Genomic DNA, 6,901 nt, shown 5'->3' on the forward strand with positions numbered 1-6,901 from the left:
ATCTATGATCCGCAAAAAAAAAAAGGAATGCTGTCTAGGTTAGAAGCTGCAGAGCGCCGATATGATTATGATTGGCACTTCTGTGCCGGTGTGTGACTTTACTCTAGAGATCAGAGATGTGCATGCATATATGCCACACTAACACCAACTGGCATTGTGCTCAAACTGTCAGCCCAACTGTGCTAGAAGCTAGCTGAACATATGCCGAACACACCGGTGTGCCCATGGAATCCCAAGCACAAAAGTTGATATCAAGAACTGTCGTCGACCTCCGGTTGCGTAACCTTCCTGGAATCTAGCTTGCGAAAAATAACGTGCAATAGGCGACCCCTCTCTTTATCCTTAGGGGCTTTGTTCTCACGCGGTGCGAGTGAGCAGCGACGTGAACAAGAGATGGCAGCGCTGGTGCTTGCGTCGGGCAACCGGTTACCTGTGGCACTCGCAACGCTATCGGTGATATTCGACCGCTCCTCAGCTAGCCGATTCGGGCTGAGTCACTTGCGTTTCACGAGATAGCAATTTCTTTCTCGATGAGATTGTGACAACACGGCCTAGAACATGCGCTCATCACCACTCGTCGGTCGCGTATGCTGTCTCAAGGTGGAAAACAAGCACGCCAATATACGATGACTCATTCATTTATCGGGTACACGCATCTTGGCTAATGAAGCAGACGACGCATGCGAGAAGCGTTTCCGACGGAATAATCGTACGCTTTGAGTTAGCTGCTTTATTTTTACTGAGGATTAAGGAAAACTGTTTTGCTTTATCATATTGTTAGATTCAGTGCCTCCATTTCAGTTTCTTAGGCAAAACGTCAAGTTGCGTCACGTTACGAAAGCAAAACGGGGCATGAGCGCTATTTTGTACGCGTTGCGCCTACGTCACGCCTCGAAGAAAATGGCGGAATGTCCATCGCGAGCTGCCTGTGTGTGACCATAGGCTAGGCCTTCATTAGGGGCATATGGAGGAGGGCACACCGGGCACGTGCCCAGTGCATAAAATGATCTGGCATGAAGTGACGTGCGACAACACCCGCCTCACCCCCGGTCAGGTGCGTGCCCCTTGCACCCTTGCAAAAAATTAGTGGCCACGCCACTGGCCTTCACCCCTCGATATCGAGAAGCGATCTCAAGAAGGTCGCGGAGATAACGCCGAAACTTTGCTGCCGAGGTCATTTTTTTTTCTATGTAAAGCCCTGATGTGAACACCGCTTATCGCGCCATCTGGATACTAGACAGTGCGAAAAAAATATGGCGCGTGTCCCAAATCACCATGCATCATGGAGGAAGGAAAAAAAAAAAAAAACCTTTTCTTCCTACATGCCATGCATGGACTGGCGCTGGCTGCGACCGTTTGCACCATCGCCTCCATACTTGCATCGCAAACTAAGCATGCTCTTGCTAAACTTAACCATTCCTGACAACTTCAAGTTTCTGTATATAAATGCACTTTAAAAGGTGTCCTGCCTGATCTTCAGAAGTGAAGAATACAGGTTTGTTTGTAATTGCCTTGGCAGAGGCAGTTATCGATACTGAAAGAGTCGGAATTGAGAAACAAAAAAATCCCACAGAACTAATATTACGACGAATGTCGACATTAAAGACATTAGCAAAGAAACAATGTAGCCACACATCATATTACATCTGCAGAGACGCGTCATGTTTGAGGTGTGTATGCAGCAGGGCTCCTCTCGCACTTCGATGATGTTGATTTATTGGCATCCCCTTTGAAACGGGGCGGTGACGAAGTCACCTAGCCATGCTTGAGTTACTCAGGTATGCATACATGCTTTTCATTCTAGCATTTTTGTATACATCTCTTTCACCTTTTCTTTCTACTCTGCCAACAACCGCGCTCGTCGCTCGCCCACACCGTCTCTTATCTCCACACGGCTCTGACCTTTATGCACCGTGCATTCGCCGCTCAGCTTCTGTTGAAGCGATAGACCGCACGTACCTCTGCCCACTGCAGTGTATGCGCTTGCTGCCAGCGTTTTGACACTCGTCTGCAGTCATTCAGTGTGATCTATTCATGTTTGTTTGTGCGCGCTCACACCACGCTTGTTCATTCAGTTAGTAATAGTTGGGCCACATTTTCCAACGCACGCTACACATCTAATGCTGCCCGGATCGGCAGTGCAGCGCTACAGGTGTGTCCCTTCGCACGCGCTGCCCACGGGAAGCGCTTTTCATCAACACCACCGTTTCACATGCGCCTTCTCGTGGTCATCGAGTCTCTCTTCATGTCAGTCTACTTACGCCGCAGCACACCTGCTTACTTAATCAGCTCATGTTTACTACAATTCATATTGCTACCAAAGCCGCTCACCTTACTTCGTATGACATTGCTGTGTTGCTATCGCATTCATTGCTTCGCCCTTAGGGCGAAACTGTGACATTTTTTTTCCACCAATACTCTAAACGTCTCTTGCTTACCTCGATTGCTGACCGGTTGATGCTTCCATGCACTTTAAGCGCTTCTGGAAGGTTTACGTTAGCCCACTGGAATTCAACGGACATTAAAAACCAGCGCCTCTGTTCTCTGGATCCTAATCTGAAGCTCCGCCTTCCACATGGCTTACCACGATGGGAGGTAACTCTCATTTGTCGTCTATGGCTTGGAGTAGCTTTTACCAACGCGTACTCCTACCTTATCGGAATGGCCACAAGTCCAGATTGCGAAACTTGCGGGTGCAAAGAGACGATAGCACATCTTCTGTGTGATTGTCGTCGTTTTAGTGCACAAAGGAAAGTCCTCAGCACCACGCTCGACAAGATAGACAGCCGTCCCCTTACGGAAGCCAGAATTCTTGGTCCCTACTAGAGTGTACTAGACACCGTATTCTAGTACGCTCTAGTCCCTACCCGCCATGGTTGCTCAGTGGCTATGGTGTTGGGCTGCTGAGCACGAGGTCGCGGGATCGAATCCCGGCCACGGCGGCCGCATTTCGATGGGGGCGAAATGCGAAAACACCAGTGTACTTAGATTTAGGTGCATGTTAAAGAACCCCAGATGGTCCAAATTTCAGGCGTCCGCCCCATAATCAGATCGTGGTTTTGGCACGTAAAACCCCATAATTTAATTTAATTCTTGGTCCCAGCCGACGTCGGAACGAACTGCTTTAAAAGCGCTGGTTACGCTTTTTAAAAGAAACAGGACTTAGTGAATTAATGAATAAAGCCTTTATTTTATCGAAGGGGACGGCTCTAGGCCGTTGTTGGGGATTAGGTGGGAAAGGAATGTGGGTTCCCGGATTGTTGGCTGAGGCACATCTTCATCTCAGTCTTTGATCTCCCGCTTTATGCAGACTCAGGTGCATGTTCAGTCAGGTGCATGTTCAGTTCCGCCGCTCTCGCACGGGCTGGTCGACCCCTCCTACACTACTCGAAACAAGCCACTTTGTCTGCCATACGTCGCAATGGCTTTCTGTGTTTCAGGGTTAGTTTGTATTCCAATTCCTAGTGTTCTAATGTCTCCGTGCAGTAAATGTTGAATGTTGGATCTCCCTTGTGAAAAAGCTGCACAGCTCCAAATGAGGTATTGCAAGTCTGCTCTGCATGACTCCTGGCAATGTGTGCATCGGGTATAGTGTTCGCACTCGTAGCTTGTCTGGTTTGGTGCCATTTCTCAAGTATGTGTGGTGTGTATGCAGCGTTGGCCATAACCTTGTTAAAAAAAAACCTCTTCCGTGCGAGTAAGCCCGCCCTTGTCAAACACATGTACTGGTGTAGCTTCTAATAGTCTCCGTTTACTGTCTGCTTTTATTTTAGTGCGAATGTAATGCATCAGTGCTAGGAGAGCCTTCGGCCAGTATCTTTAGGTATGGATTTTGGTCCGCGGGGTTGGCGAGGAAATGAAGTGTGGGGAGCTGTACGTGTAATCAAGCCCACCCGCTTGCGCGGCAACTGCGTGAGCGGCTGCGTTTCCCCCATCCGTGCCGGTGTGCCCCGGTGTCCATATGATTTCAACATTTGTCCCATTGTCCTGTATTCTCTTTACCTTTTTTCTGGTGTCGTTGGCCACAGCATCATCTGTCGTAGGCGCCGTTAATAGACCTCTCCTGGGGTACGTCACACCACACCGGCGACGTCACCGGCGCACATGCGGTGGCCCACTGGTTGGCAAAAAAACAGCCGCCGCCGGCTTTCTGCGTGGTGCGGTCGCGCGTAGTTGGTGTAGCTGGGCGCCACGTGAACGCGTGTTTATATTTCTTTAATTTTATTTTTACGTAAACCTCCACAATTCTCTTGCCAGCCAGATTAGCAGTAATGTGTGTCGGAGAACATCGGCGTGTGGTAAACTGCGTGATGAAAATGTGGCGACGCTGGCCTTTCTATGGAAGTGTGCCACATTTGTTGTGGTAAAGTGTGCGGCGAGAACAGCGACGATATCAGCTTACCTTTGCGTAGTGAAACGGACCACATTGTGTGTGTGTGTGTGTGTGTGTGTGTGTGTGTGCGTGCGTGCGTGCGTGCGTGCGTGCGCGCGCGCGCGCGCATGATGTACTACGAGATCAGCAATACATCTAGCCATACATAATACAATACATGGACGCGTGTTGCGTGTAATAAAACCAGTCATAATGATCAGGCGCCGATAGAAATTCAGGACCCGTAATTATTGAACTGCTGAGAATGAATGAGATGCGATGATCAGTGAGCGCATGTATTTCGGGGCCCTCCGTGCTGTGTGCAAAAAAAAAAAAAAAAAAAAAAAAAACCTTCGTTTAAGCCTAATTTATCAGGCACCCTGCAATGCAGTTTGGCTGTACATGTCGCGCCACCTAGCAGCGGCGGTGAGCACCCGCGAGTAGGCCCTCACTGCCATTTCACCTTGGTCCGTACTGCGCTCAGGCGCGCCTAAAAGCTTCCTTTTCCAATTTTTCAATAGATTCACCGCGACCACTCGGCAGCTCCTCCGTAAGAAGTGTGAACAAAAAGAACATGCGCATATACTGCTGTTTTAGGTATTTTGACAACCGTGAAGGGGATGTCGGCATCAAATTGTGCCGCTTCCCTTCAAGACTGTGGGGAGAAACCCGGCGGCTGAAGGTGGATCGTCGCGGTTCGGCCCGTCAAGAGTCGCTCTTGCGAATTTCTGATGAACTAAGACGCAAACGCAAACTTAAAAAAAGGATAAAAAGAAAAAAAAAAAAAACACAAGGCAGCATCCGTGAAAACGCACAATAAAGCGACAACTGCATAAACACGCGTGATCTGATTCCCGCTCTTGTAAATTGGTTTGGATAATTGTTGAGCTATTCTCGCTCCGAAACAAATGCGCAGTCGTTGTTATGTGTCAAATCTAGCTTCGTAAGCACTCCGCGTTGGGCCTTTGTACGCACTGTAGTTCTTGTTGTGCATTAATAAGTTAACGTGCAGTTCCTTTCTGCGCCTGGATCAAGACGCGACTGCTGAAAACGGGCTCATTCATGCCGATGCTCTCTCGCGTTTAGAACAGAACTAAGGCTGGAGTGCACCGCAGCACACATCGAGTATTCGCAAATTAGCACTTCTCTCGCGCACGCTAGCACACATTTATTCAGTCTTGGTGTTGAGTGTCAGCTGATTGCTCTCTGTTATGTTTCAGCAGTGATGACCTCTCACACTGGAGCGCGAATGACAACACCAGACTATGTTCGAGGTACTTTGTCAACGGAGAAAAAAGCTCCATAATCATTCAAGTGACCTTCCAACTCGCCAAAACCTCGACAAATGTGATGAACAAGGCACACTTGAAGTATACTGAAGCTACAAATGATAGTTGAAAAACGTTTACGGCCGTATTTGCCCACTTAAGCGGAATAAATTATTTATTGGTTAACTTACTTTGAGTTCGACGTCGTAAACGTGCTTTATTTGGTGTGACAAGAACTTTGCTGCGATGTCCGTCCGGTTTACTTTTTTGACACGATATATATGGTTGTTGTCGTAAAGTTGACGTCCTTTCTCGAGTGTCGGTGGTCGAAAATGGGCCTCAATGTTTTCAATTGCCTTAAAAACCACAGTTTTGAACGCCCGACTTGTTTCAAACGAGCGCCGCAGAAGCATGCCTTCGTAGAAGTGGCCGCCTCGGTGTTTCGCGGAACTGACACGGCGGCGCTGATGGCTGAGCCGATCGCTGCGCCGCCTGACCATTGAAGGGAGCCTCCTACGATGTTTTGAGCACTGCCGAAGCTGCGTGTATGCATTTAACCATGGGGAATGCCCAAAAGGCTAACCACTGAAATTATCGCGATTTAACGCAGATCTCACGGACGGGTCTTAAGTCAAACTAAACTTTTTTTTTTTTTTTTTGTTATTGGTACGGACTTTATGCCGTGATGATGCAAACAAACATGCAAAAGTTGGGTCTTGCAAAGTTGAGAGCAGCAAAGGAGGCAGTAGACACAGCGAAGTTACCGCGCGCAACGGATTATATACTTATGCAAGCTAGATTTTGCTTTGTACATTCACATGGACCGAAATTAATAATTATAATTAAGTTATGGTGTTTAACACCCCTAAGCTGCACAGCGGCTTATGGGGGACAGTGTAACGAAAGGCTCCGGATTAATTTTGTTCACCTAAGGTATCTTACCATGCTCCTAAAGCAGGTTAATAAGTTTTTCTGCATTGCTCCCTCATCTGAATTTAGGCGCCGCTACTTGGTACGGCTCCACCGAGCCGCCGTGTATAGTTGTAGACGAAGTTCATCTTGTATATAGTTTAAAGCTACAGTGTTAATGGGGCGCGAATCAGTGCATTCGTTCGAAGACCAGTCATTTTGCCAAGTATCACTTTGCCACCACGAAAATGTCCATCATCTGTGATAAAATGTTCGTTTTCGAGGAGTAATACATGTTTGTGGATGTTTGATCTACGGAAGAGGCGCACTTTTACGAAATCACCACACGCTG

Source organism: Dermacentor silvarum, chromosome 1, assembly GCF_013339745.2.
Source record: "Dermacentor silvarum isolate Dsil-2018 chromosome 1, BIME_Dsil_1.4, whole genome shotgun sequence".
In the NCBI taxonomy this organism is placed as follows: Eukaryota; Metazoa; Arthropoda; class Arachnida; order Ixodida; family Ixodidae; genus Dermacentor; species Dermacentor silvarum.